This window comes from Arvicola amphibius, chromosome 8 (assembly GCF_903992535.2).
Source record: "Arvicola amphibius chromosome 8, mArvAmp1.2, whole genome shotgun sequence".
Taxonomy (NCBI): Eukaryota; Metazoa; Chordata; class Mammalia; order Rodentia; family Cricetidae; genus Arvicola; species Arvicola amphibius.
The window spans coordinates 68,461,615-68,476,123 of NC_052054.1; the positions used below are offsets into that span (position 1 = coordinate 68,461,615).

Consider the following 14,509-nt stretch of genomic DNA (forward strand, 5'->3'; position numbering starts at 1 on the left):
TACACTTTTCATTGTTACTTATGGGGCAATATCACCTCATTCTTTATGGTTCATTTTCTCTAAAGTTTTATGTCTTTCCTTCATCATTATATACATTTTACTGTATTGTTTATTCTCACAGTAACATACATAGAAATTAACTACTCTTGTCAAACTTGAGGATGAGGACTTTTTAAGTGATCAGGGCTGGCCATGACCACGAGTGCTAAAATGCTCTTTGTTTCATTCTCTCACTTGCCCCATGAAATAAAGGCTTCTTCCTCTACTGCAGACTGCAAACATTTGTCAGTAATAATTTGATCTGAAGAATATTGGGGTCATATTCTAAAGGAAATTGTGCCAAATCACAGAATGAATTTATGGAATCTGGCAATCATAATCATTATCTTTTCACAAACTGCAACTGGAATTCTGGGAAATTTCTCTCTAATTTTCCACTATCTAGTCCTTTACTGCAGAGAATACACATTAAAGCCCACAGATTTCATTCTGATGAATATAATGGCAGCCAATGCCTTGATCATTCTCTCTACAGGAGTGCCACAAACAATGGCAATTTTGGGACTTAAGCAATTCTTGAATGATTTTGGGTGCAAGCTCCTATTTTACGTTCAGGGGTGTGGTAGGAGTGTGTCCATTGGTACTACTTGCCTCTTGAGTGTCTTTCAAGCCTTGACCATTTGCCCCAGAAAATCCTGCTGGAAGGATCATAAAGTCAAAGTTGAGAAGTACATCATCTGCCTCATTTCCTTCATCTGGTTCCTGAACATATTCATAAATTTCATTTATTTTTCATACATAATTTTCAAGAGGAACAGCAAAAATGTGTCACAAATATGAGATTTTGGATACTGCACCACTATAAGGGGGGACGAAATTGGTGATTCACTCTATGCAGCATTGGTGGTTTGCCCTGAAGTCTTTCTTTCTGTGCTCATGGCCTGGTCCAGTGGCGCCATGATTGTCATTCTGTACAGACACAAGCAGAGGGTTCAACACATCCGCAGCTCTCATGGTCTCAGTAGAAACTCCCCTGAGTTCAGAGTCACCCAGAACATTCTGATCCTTTTATCTAACTTTTTGGCTTTTTACACTGTCTCTTCCATAGTAAGAGGCTCCATTGCTCTTTTAAATAGTCATAACTGGTGGCTGATGAATATCAGTCAACTGACCTCTCTGTATTTTCCATCTTTTGGACCATTTGTTCTAATGAATCATTATTCTATTTTGTGCAGGCACTGTTTTGTCCTGATAAGGAATAAAAATCATTGAATTTCACTCTAAGTATGAAAACAATATGTTTTACTTGGTATCCAGTTCTTTGTTCACCTTTGGAGGGGGAAGGCAGGGAGGAGGTGGAAATTTTTAATTAAAAAAAGGTCAATAAAGGAATTTGTGTAGGTAGTACCTTGTCTTGTTAAGATTAGCTGAAATGATTTTGGGTGTTTGGTCAGCTGGTTGAATCAACAGCCTTCATGAACTGTTCATATTTTTTGAGGCCCATTGTACTCTCGTAGCTGGGAGTGTCTTTTGTTTGACCACCTGATATACAAGGACCCAGGAAAACCTGTCAATAAAAGTGAGCTGCTTATGGATTTCATTTTGTCAGGAGATCTTGGCTGGTTGGTAGTTTCACAGACAGCTCTGTGGTCTACATTCTATTTTTAGGACAAATGAAATGTTTCCTGGCAATAAACTTGTTTCTCAGGAGGACCTGGTCACACCACAGCTGCTATAGCTTTTCATAACACTAGAAAATAAATAGGCTCAATACCTTCCACATAATACAAAAATTAGTTAATAATGAACAGTGGCTTTGTTGTAATCCTGAATAGTTTACAAGTATTTTATTGAAAATTTTAGCATCAGGGATATTGACTTGAAAACTTCATTTCCTGTTGTTCTATCTTTATCTGGTTTGTAATCAGTGTAATCATTGCTTCACAAAAAGCGTTTGAAAGAATTTAACACAGTCATATAGAAAATCAGTCCTGTAGTTTATCAAAAGAATATGGAGGCACTATTTGACCCAGGTATTTCACTTTTGGGTTTATAGCAAGAGAATTCCTTATAACCTAGCAGTATTTCAGCATCCATTTTTATTTCTGATCTATTTACTATAGGCAACAAAATAGGTCCCACCTACATATCCAAAACATATAAATTGATAATTAAATATGTTTTCTTATATAAATATACACTACAGTGAAAAATGAAATCACAAAATGTGTAGAAAAATTGATACACTTATAAGGGATAATTTTTGCCAGGTCACAGAATGTCAGAATGAAACAAGTTCACATTGTCTTCCTCATATGCAGATTGTACCCTATAATGTCTACACATTTATATGCAAATGGATATGTGTAGATGGAGTGGTAGGGCTGCATCCCACCACCTGGCTAGCTTTACACCCAAAATAATTACATAGAAACTGTATTCATTTAAACACTGCCTAGCCCATTTGTTTCAGCCTCTTATTATCTAATTCTCACATCTTGTTTTAACCCATATTTAGTAATCTGTGTAGCACCACAAGGTGGTCACTCACCAGGAGAGATCTTAACCTTCATCCATCTTGGAGAGAAGAGGCATTGTGACTCACTATGGCGACTGCATGAAGCATCTGCCTCACTGCCTTCTACCCAGCATTCTGTTTACTCTGCCTACCTAATTTTCGGTTCTTTTAAAGGGCCGAGGCAGTTTCTTTATTAACCAATGAAATTAACACATAGACACTCCTCTATCATTTCCCCCTTTTCTGTTTAAACAGAAAAGAAAGGCTTTAACTTTAACATAGTAAAATTACATATAACAAAACAGTTATCAAGCTAGAATTATAGTTACAATAATTATATCTATTTTATTATAACTAAGGAAAACTATAATTATCTATCCATTCTTCAACTCCATCAAAGACTCCAGAAGGATATAATATTACCTAAGTAAAGAAAAAATAAGCAACTTTCAAAATTCTAGAAATGACAGAGATAACTCGCTGCCTGGACAGTCACCCAAAGTTCCTCTGTACAGTTGGGGCATCCATCTTCGGCCTTCAGGCCCATAGTGTCCAGCAGACATTTCCATGAAGCAGGAAATTCCAAAGACAGTTCAGTCACTTTCTGCTGTGTCCTGTAGAACGTCTCACAGACTCTTTCATGATTCAGGAACACCGAAAGACCATCTCACCTTTAGGCAAGTTCAGCAGTCCTCTTTCTGCGGGTTCTTGTGTCCAGTTTATGCAATAGTCCAGACAAGAGCAGTTTCTTGCCCAAATGGCTATCAAACTCCATAAGGAGCCTCTTCGATGCTCATCTTCCTCTTGAAGAAGATTGGTGCTGCCAGGTGTAGATGTGTCTCATTGTCATGAAAAGCCCTAAGTTAATAAAACATTAAATGCCATGTTCTGTAGTCTTTGAAAGATATGTCTATCTGAAATATATCTATGCACATCTAGAAAATCTAACATGACTACAAGCTTGACTATTATCGATAATTAACCATTAACAATCCATATTTCCTAATTATACATTACATTTTAAAATGAACTACACAATAGCTTAATTAAGATCAGAAATACATATACATATAACAAAATTGACCTTAAAATCCATACCAATGCAAATTATTCATATCTATATCATATCCCCCTTTAAATGTAAAAGAACAATATTTGGGAATATGGGCGCAGTTATTTCTCTCCAAACTGCTTCCTGCTGAATGGGGGTGCTGTTAATCAGATATTTCATGGTGTAACCTGTGTGCCAGGTTCATCTCAGATGGCAGTTGAGTGAAATAACTTTTTGAAGATGTTCCTAGCAACCTTTCAGGAAGGCGTGGTCTATCACACCATATTGGGATAGAAGCAATCCACAGTGTCTCATCCTCTGTGAAAACAAAAGAAGAAACTCTTTTCCAAAGCATGATATCCTTAGATCCAAATTCTGAAGTCAAGATACCTTTAGAACATATATTAGTTTGGCAGCCCATACAATGAAATGTTTTTCTGTACTTAGCTCCTTTACAGTCAAAAATTTCAAAGAAAACACAATAAAATACATAATCCAGACTCTCTGTGAATTTTCCATTTTTACATGGCTTATTTTTCTTCTTTTAATCTATAACTATCTGTACTCTGTCTCTTTAAAGACTTAACCCTTTTTTAAGGCATTAACTTTATTTTCTATATATTTTTTCTCTCTCAAGCCTATGTACATTCTTCCAACATTGTGACCTATTTAAAGGCCTTTTATGTCTGAATCTGTCCTATTGTGAATCTGTAATTTTTTTACTGTCGAGAAACATGTTTGATTTGTGACTTTAAATCGCTAAGCACTTAAGAATCTAAACTGTGACATTACTAGGTCAAAAACAGGTACTGTGTGCTTGCCACACCCAGTCTAACATGGTGGGCCCCTTGTGACTGAATCAGTTGCGGCTCTGGGCTGCAGAATGGAGAGCTGTTTTGGATATTGGCTCCACCTCTCTCCAATTTCAAAATGGAGGACTTACCATTTTGTGCTAGCTCTAGGGCCGCCAGGTAGGAGCCGCACTCAGCACTTTAACTCTGAAATGGACAGAATTCTGTCCTGAGCCAATGTTATTTGGAGTTGCTATTTAATTGTTGTACATTAATGCTTTTATTTGTGAGTTCATTACAATATAGTGATTTTAATTTGAAACAAAAAGGTTTCACAACTTATCCAAAGATGCAAGGATGGCCAACATATAACCATCAGTAAATATAATTCATCACACATAAGCACTCAAAAACAGAAATCACTTAATTATCATATTAGATCCCAGAAGACCTTTGATTCTTTTTCTCTTTTGAACATTTAATTGAAAATAGACCCTATTTTCAAACAGTGTATCATGATTATATTTTCACTTCCCCTTACTCATCCTAGCTCCTCCTTATCTCTCCTACCATGCACGTCTACTTGCTTTTTGTCATTACATTAGGACAAGCTTCTAAGAAATAATAATAAACCATAACAAAATAACATATACTAATACTAAATAAAGCTAGCACATGGAAGTTGGACAAGGCAAGGCAACAAAAGAAAATATGTCCAGGAGAAGGCACAAGAATCTAAGACCCACTAATCCACATATCAGAAATTCCATAAAAATATTAAACTGAATGATATACTAAATATATAGAGGACTTGATGCAGGCCTGTGGAAGGACTGTAATTTTGGATTTAGTCTCTGCTAGTTCATATGATCTTTGCTCAGTTGACTTAGAGGCATTGTTTCATGGTATTATTCATCCTCTCTCTTTGTAATACTCTGTCTCCTATTCCATGGGATCTCCTGATCTCTGAATAGATAGACTAGATGGAGACAACCCATTTTGAAGTCAAGATGTCAAAAAGTATTTTTTAACAAAAATCCAACATATCTTCATCATAAATGGCATAGAATACCTAGAGATGAATATATCATTTGACAACATAATAAAGGCTATATAATATAAACATATATCCAGAAGACAGGACCAGAGAATCTTACAAATAAGAGTTACACTAATACTGCTCATCTCCATTTATGTTTAATATTCAAATATGTAAACAATTTTTCTAAATAGAACCATAATTGAGGAATGATCTGAAAACCACAAATCTTTGAAATCTCAAGTAGAATATAATTTTATTTGACCCTTATCAATAAATATAACAGTTTCAGAAAAGGATATATATAAGAGAAGGGAAGAAAAATGAGCACAATAAAATGAAGGGAACTGAGTAGAACAGAACATGAGTTGATAGAAATTGCCCCAAGGGTCTCACTCTTTTGGTAAGGACAAGGGAGAGCTGATAGTCTGAGCAATCCTGCAATTAAACAGGTCTAGATCCAGGGTCATGTGGTGGCTTACCCCAGCATCCACCCAAATTATGATCTGATGGAGCAAGTGAAGGGAACATTTGACCTAAAGCTTCATGATTTTCATAACTCAGGGTAACAGCAGGATAATCAAGACTAGAGTTTCAGAGGACCAGAACCAGACCACTGAGTCTCTTCATGAGCACTTGCAAGTGAAGGTAAATGGATAAAAGTGTTTCCTGCATGACTTGCAGAGTCACACTATAGTTTCTAAGATGAAACTGATGTTACCCTTCTTATTTTTAATATTTGTTCTCTTAAATTTTATTTTATTGTAGTTGGAGGGGTTGGTTGCAAGGGCAGAGTGTGGATACAAAGGTACTGGGAAATGAAGGGGATGGAGAAGGATGTGAAAGATACAGAGTATAAATAAAAAGAAGAAAAAAATTGCCTTCATAATGACACAGATTCTATATATGAAGGGTATGTACTAGTGTCACAGAGGAGCTGAAAATGTCTAAACTTGAGCAGGAAATCATTTTGAGTGTAATACAGAGGACATAGAGATTAGTCTAATATATGGTACTAGACAATTCTGTATTCTGTCAATTATGTTTTAAGTAAATGCTGATTGACCAGTAGCCAGGCAGGAAGTATAGGTGGGACAACCAGACCGGAAGTAGAGGCAGGGCAGTGAGAACAGGAGTATTCTGGGAAGAAGGAAGCTCTTTCTGCAGTCCTGTCCAAACACTGAAAAAGCAGGATGTGAAAAAAGGTACTGAGCCATGTGGCTAACATAGATAAGATTAATGGGTTAATATAAGTTATAAGAGCTAATAAGAAGCCTGAGCTAATGGGCCAATCAGTTTATAATTTATGTAGACCTTCTGTGTGATTCTTTGGGATTTAAAGACTGTGGGAACTGGGCAGGACAGAAACCCCAACAAGCAGGCCCTCATGTTACAAATACATTTGAATTGAGAGGAGGCACAGTGCAAGAGGTTGGAAGGTATAGATGTTTGGCAATGGACTAAAGGCTAGGAAAGTCACTGGTAAGGAGTGTGAGCTAACAGAGCCATAAAGTTTGTCAAAGAGTTTTCAGGGTAGAAAAGGGATTCAATAGAGACTAGTGAGGTATGATGAGGTATAGAGGATTTCAGAAAGTCTAGTTATACTCCAGATATTGAAATGCTGGATTTAGAATTATGTGATGAAATGTCTGAGCCTGTCCTTGGGAGGGCACATACCTGATGAAACTCATTGTTTTGCATAATCAATATACTACCATAAAGAAGATCTAACATCAGGGGAGTATCATGCTCTGCTCACACAAACCTATCTGGGAAACAATGAATGACTGCCCAGATGTACATAATCTGTATGCCCTTCACTGTGATCTGTCCATTTTACAAAATGCTATTTACAGATTCAACAAAATCCTAATGAAAACTCCATTCTCTTTCTTCATGAAAAAAAAAAAAACAAAATTCATGTGGAACCACAGCACACCTAGATGGAAAAAACAATCCTGAGCAGAAATAACAATGCTGGAAGGATTACCGTTCCAGTTCTTAAGAAGCATTACAAAGACAATTAAAATAGTATGGTATTGGCATAAAAAATGAACATGTAGAGCAATGGGACAAAATTGAAGATCCAAACCTGAGGACATGTAACTCCAGCCATTTCATATTAAACAATGTGCCAAAACTTACAGTGGACAGAAGCAAACATTGTCAAGAAATACTGCTTGGAAAATTGAATTTCCACATGCAGAAGAATAAAATCACAACTTCATCTATCAGTTTTCACAAAACTAACTCCTAATGGATAAAGATCCAAATACAAAACCGAAAATACTGAAAAGGCTCGAAGAAAACATAAGGACTTCCATAATATAGGTGTATGAAAGGACTTTTTGAATAGAAGTACATTTGATAAAAAATTAAGGACAGAAACAATCAGAGATCCAGCAGTCACAGCGCCAGCCTCCTGGAAAGTCGTCGGGGGCTGCCAGCTCCTTTTTATTTTAGTCAGGCTAAGGCATTTTTCCTGCTCTTGTGAGCAGCTGCATCAGGCCTTGGAGTTTGACTACTGCCTACAGTTTCGAGGCCTAGGTTGGAACCGGGTCTGCCAGCGGGGCACGGTGAGCTCACTACCGTGCACAGGCTTGGAAGAAACTATCGGACCATGGTAGTTGCTGAGGGGCTAGGCTGCTGCACACTTAAGGGCAGCTGGGCAAGGCTAGCTCAAACCTTGTCAGCGCTGTCGCGAGGGGAGGTCTTTAGGGCTGAACCACTCTTCAGCCCTCTGCTGCTGTGGCCTGCAGGCATAGAAGCCCACCCCTGTATGGGATCTGCAGTGATGGTAGTGCAAGTCCGAGTTCCCCTGTGAAGTGGAGCCTGGGACAGAAGCACAGAGCAGAAGGGTAGGACCGGAAGCCCGAGGACTCCTAGAAAAGTCAGCACCAGATTGCAGACCATTGACCTGAAAGCTTTACAACTGAAGGTCCTAAGCCCTGTTCTAGGTGTTCTGACTGGGCAAGAGCAGTTGTAGAAGATGAAGTGAGGACCAGGGTTAACAAACAGATTGCAAGATACAAGAGAAAAGTACTCATAAATGATTTTGGAAGAGAGAGAAAAATTATCACCAGGAAGTTCAGATTCAAAGGAGTCTCTGTCTTCAGTACCAGCTGATGTGGAGACACATGAAGGTGTCTTGATGGAAAGACAGAGGCAGATCAACTATGGGAAGAATATTATTGCCAACGATCAATATATTAAAAAGGTCCCCAGACACCTGGACAACCTGGAATGCATCCCAGGACCCCCAACAAATTTAAGAAGTATAGTCAGTGTTCATGGACCAACAGATCAACTGCATTTTTGGGATCGTCCTGATGAAGAAAGATGCCATTTGCAAGAAATGGCAACATGGAGATCTTGGAGAAATGGAGAAAGAATTCACAGAAAGCAGCTCTGAGTGACAGACAAGTTCACAGGATAACTTTGATATATATGCTGGCACATGCACCAAAGTCAGACATGTAGACTGCCAAGTAGAGGACAAATTTGATTTGGAAGCTTGTTTAACTGAACCCTTGAAAGACTTCTCTGCCACGAGTTAACTGCCACCTGGTGGCAACTCTTGGAAATACGTGGCTCTGCCTGGCCTTCTGGAAGACTGGCTAAACATGAGCTCTGTGCATTTGTATTTGTTTTCTTTGTTAAAGTGTTTATTTTCTCTTGATAAATTGTTTTTCTTACCTTATTTTTATGTATGGTGAGTGTTACATGTGTTTTAAATTGTAAATGAAGCTAAATATGATGAAGATTGAACCCTATTTCCTCCCCCACCCCCAAGTTAGACAACAGGATATTTGTTTTCCACAGAAATTGAGACTTCATTTGCCACTTTTCAGATGGGTTGGTGGTGGATTTTAACCTTGTGTTTATGAAACTAATATTGAGTCAGCTGTCTTTATAGGTAACTGATGTCAGATTCAGTGACTTTGTAAAAACTTCTGCTCTTTTATCAGTGTGAATGTAGTTTTTCTCCTATAGTGCCCTGAACAAAAATGTTAAGCTGTTATATTAATGGGCTTTATGTAAGTTATATAGCATTAATTTGGAACTTGAAATAGCACTAATGTAATGTAGGATCTTAGCATGTGCTCTGAGAGTTGAGGCAGAAGAGGATTTTTTATGATCAGTAAATTTACCATGTAATATTGCTGTAAATGATTGTGTGTACAAGTGGAAGACCTGTATGACAAGAACTTTAAATCTTTGAAGAAAGAAATTGAAGAAGACAAAAATAAATGGAAAGATCTTCTATGCTCTTGGATATGTAGAATTAACAAAGTAAAAGATGGCAATCTTACCCAAACCAATCTACACATTGAATAAAATGCCCATCAAAAATACCAGCAAGATTTTTCAAAGACCTCAAAAGAACATTATTCAACTTCATATGGAAAAGCAAAAAGCCCAGAATGGCCAAAACAATTCTGTACAGTGAAGGAATTTCTGGAGGCATCACAATCCCTGACTTCAAACTCTACTACAGAGCTACAGTGCTGAAAACAGTCTGGTATTGGCATAAGAATAGACAGGAGGACCAATGGAATCAAATAAAAAACCCAGATACTAATCCACACACCTACAAACACCTGATTTTTTGACAAAGAAGCAAAAATAGAAAATGGAAAGAATATTTAAAAAATAGTGCTGGTATAACTGGATATCAACATGTAGAAGAAAGAAAATAGATCCATATCCATCACCATGCACAAAACTCAAGTCCAAATGGATCAAAGACCTCAACATAAAGCCAACACACTAAACCTCATAGGAGAAATAGTAGGAATTACACTTGAATGCAATGGCACATGAAACCACTTCTTAAATATAACCCCAGCACCATGGACACCAAGAGAAACAATTAGTACATGGAACCTCCTGAAACTAAAAAAACTTCTGTAAAGCAAAGGACATGGTCAAAAGACAAAATATCAGCTTACAGAATGGGAAAAGATCTTCACCACAGCAGAGAGAAAATGGATCTCTAAAATATACAAAGAACTCAAGAAACTGATCTTGAAAAGAACAAATAATCCAACAAAAATGGAGTATGGACATAAGCAGAGAACTTTCAACAAAGGAATCTAAAATAGCTGAAAGACACTTAAGGAAATGCTCAATATTTTTAGCCTTCAGAGAAATACAAATCAAAACAACTCCGAGATTCCATTTTTCACCTGTAAGAATGGCCAAGATCAAAAACACTGATGACAAGTTATGCTGGAAAGAATGTGGGGTAAAGAGAACACTCCTGCATTGCTGGTGTGAGTGTAAGCTGGTAGAGCACCTTTGGGTATCAGTATGGTAGTTTCTCAGAAAAGTAGGAAACAACCTTCCTCAAGACCCAGCAATTAGCTGGTATAGTCCCTTTGGATGGTGGTTTCTCAGAAAATTAGGAAACAACCTTTCTTAAGACCCAGAAATACCTCTTTTGGGTATATATCCGAAGGATGCTCAATTGTACCACAAATATGTTTATGCTAAAATATACTCAAATATGTTTATAGCATTGTTTGTCATAGCCAGAACCTGGAAACAACCTAAATACCCCTTGATCAAAAAATGGATAAGTAAAATGTGATACATTTACACGGTGGAATACTACACAGCAGAAAAAAATAACGACATCTAGAGATTTAGAGGCAAAGGGACGGATCTAAAAAAAACATAATATTGAGTGAGGTTACCTAGATTTTGAAAGACAAATACCATATGCACTCACTCATAATTGTCTTTTAGACATAGAGTAAAGAAAACCCAGCCTACAATTTACAATCCCAGAGAACCTAGACAACAATGAGGACCTAAGATCTAATCTATGCAGGAAGTAGAAAAAGACAAGATCTCCTAAGTAAATCGGGATCATGGGGACCATGGGAGAGGGTTGAAGAGAAGGGGAGAAAAAAGGGAGCAGAGAAAAATACATAGCTCAATAAAAATCAATAAAAAAGAACAATGAAGGACAACAGTATTTTTTATTGATGAACTTTTTGTTAGCTATATATATATATGTATGTACATAAATGTAGATACATACATGCACATATCCATATTTATATGTACATGTTAATTCTGTTTACTCTTTGGTCTATTGCTATCATGATATCTTTATAAATCGAAGAGTCTTCATCAACCATTGGTTAATCAGTTTAAAGTTATTTGGACCCAAGCACCTCTTCAAGAATCCTTCAGGAATTTAATGTATTCTGAGCCTTATGAGCTACCCACCAACACAGAATATGTAGTTCCTGGTTCTGCACTCTATCCAGTTTGACAAAAACATTTATTAAGCGGGCACAGCCTATTTTCTGTAAAACTATTTGATAAATCACATCTATTACATATATGTTACAATGAGTCTTAAGACTATCTGAGGATCAAAACACGCCATCAAGTCTATGTGAGATTTTAATCACAGTGATGAGTTTTCAGGCATGCTCACTTAGACATGTGCACAGGTGTACAGAACCATATTGACAGAGTCTTCTTCTGAGGGCCTAGAGTACACAGAGAAGACACAGTTTCTTCTCTAAAATCAGTAATAAGCCTACCAGAGCCAGTAATGGACTGGGGCAGGGTCTTGGAGGAGCTCCAGCTTCTGTTCCCGAGAACACAATTCTTCCCACCATAAGGGTAAAGATTAGTAAGTCTCAAGGCCACCATGTGTCTCTGATGTACTCGAGATATCCTTAGTTTCCTCTGTGCAACATAGCTTTATTTAGTCACTCACTGACTCTGTTTCATTGTATGACAGACTCTCCTGTATGTTATTACTATCATTGTCTTCAATTTTTTAAGGAAAACTATACAGAAGTTGCTCTACTTCTTAATAAATTTGGTTGGCACGAGACATACCTGTGTAAGACTGTGTGACCCAAAACTTTACCTTTCTTTTCCTCCCATAACTTTGTCTTCTTTTCTCCTGGTCCTCTTGCTCAAGATTTTTAACAGTGAAGAATCAATGACTTTCTGGTGCAGTTCACTCAGGAATACACAGGAGAATTCATACATAAACAGAAAAAGATGTGCAAATAAATTTACAAATCTCATTATTTTAAAAACTACTCTGTACAATTTTTATGTCATTCTTAATATTTTTTCCGATTTGTAGAAATTTTTTAAAACTTCATATATGTATACAAAGAAATATGATCAAATATAAATCCCCCATTTGCTTTCATCCCCATTAACACCATCCCTCCATAATTTCACCCTAATATATTTTGATAACACACTAAGTATAACTAGTTCTCTCTAAGCAACAATGTGTATAGGATCATCCACTGAAGGTGGAAAACCAACTAGTGACTATGAACTCAAAATAACTGATTTCCCCTTCCTTAGCAGATATCACATGCCAATAGCTCATCAGTGAGGGGCTGGGTCTGAAGAGATTCTGCCACATATATGCATAAAATATTTTAGAAAAGAATATTTTATTTTATGTATGTATTTAATTGGGTATAATATGTATATGTGCCATATACATGCAATTCCCATAAAAGCCAGAATAGGGCAGTAGATACCCTGGAAATAAAGTTGATGTGGAAATTTGCAAATCACCTTGAAACAAGTGATGGGGTACATTCTCTGATTGCTGAAAATGAAGATTAAATGCTCTTCAAGAGCAACAATTGCTCTTAGGCAAATATATTTCTCTCCACCCCATACATATTTATTTAACATAGTCTGTTTTTCCTCTATTGCCTGGTCTGTTGAAGTTTATTGAATATAAAAATATTTACATTCACCATTAATATTAAGAATATTTATATATTCATTGTACAGCACAAGAAACAACTTTCTTTTTTTTTCTCATGGTTTATTTTTTTTTATATTTAAAAATTTCCATCTCCTTCCCTCCTCCTACCCCCTTCCTCCGCTCCTCCTCCCCCTTCCCTCCCCTCCTTCTCCCCCTTCCCTCCCCTTCCCTCCACCCATACCTCCCCTCCCTCCCTCTCAAGGCCAAGGAGCCATCAGGGTTCCCCACTCTATGCTAAGTCCAAGGTCCTCCCAACTCCCCCCAGGTCCAGGAAGGTGATCGACCAAGCTGAGAAGGCTCCCACAGAGCCCGTCCATGCAGAAGAATCAGAGACCAGCGCCATTGTCCTTTGCTTCTCAGTCAGCCCCCGCTGTTGGCCACATTCAGAGAGACGGGTTTGGTCGCATGATCCATCAGTCCCATTCCAACTGGAGTTGGTGATCTCCCTTTAGTTCTGTCCCACCGTCTCCATGAGTGAACGCACCCCTCTCGTTCCTGACTTTCTCCCTCATGTTCTCGCTCCTTCTGCTCCTCATCAGGACCTTGGGAGCTCAGTCCAGTGCTCCAATGTGGGGCTCAGTCACCTTCCCCATCTGTCGCCAGCTGGAGGTTCCCTCACAGTCCTGACTTTCTTTCTCATGTTCTCTCTCCTTCTGCTCCTCATCAGGACCTTGGGAGCTCAGTCCGGTGCTCCAATGTGGGGCTCTGTCATTTTCTTCATCTATCGTCAGGTGGAGGTTCTATGGTGATATGCAAGAAATTCATCAGTATGGCTATAGGAACTGGCCTTTTCAGGCTCCCTCTCCTGAGCTGCCCAAGGAACTAACTGGGGGCGTCTCCCTGGAAACCTGGGAACCCCTCTAGGGTCAAGTCTCTTGACAACCCTCAGGTAGCTCCTTAAATTAAGATATATGCTTCCCTGCTCCCATATCCACCCTTCCTATATCCCAAGCACCCCATTCCTCCGAGATCCCCCCATTCTCCCCTTCACACTTTTCTCTCCCCATCTTCCCTTGGCCCAGTCTCACCCAACCCTCAAGATCCCAATTTTGCCTGGCGATCGTGTCTACTTCCAATATCCAGGAGGATTACTATATCTTTTTTTGGGAGTTCACCTTCTTATTATCTTCTCAAGGATCCCAAATTTATAGGCTCGATGTCCTTTAATTATGGCTAGAAACCGATTATGAGTGAGTACATCCCATGTTCATCTTTTTGGGTCTGGGTTACCTCACTCAGAATAGTGTTTTCTATTTCCATCCATTTGCCTGCAAAATTCAAGATGTCATTGTTTTTTACCGCTGAGTAGTATTCTAGCATGTATATATTCCACAGT

General features: G+C 38.1%; 2 pseudogenes; both read left to right on the plus strand.

Annotated features, from left to right (window-relative positions):
- The first annotated feature begins 342 nt into the window (after nt 1-342).
- Nucleotides 343-1,272, plus strand: LOC119821798 (annotated as a pseudogene).
- A 4,673-nt stretch (nt 1,273-5,945) lies between these two features.
- On the plus strand, nt 5,946-8,956 carry LOC119821799 (annotated as a pseudogene).
- The last annotated feature ends 5,553 nt before the right edge of the window (nt 8,957-14,509 follow it).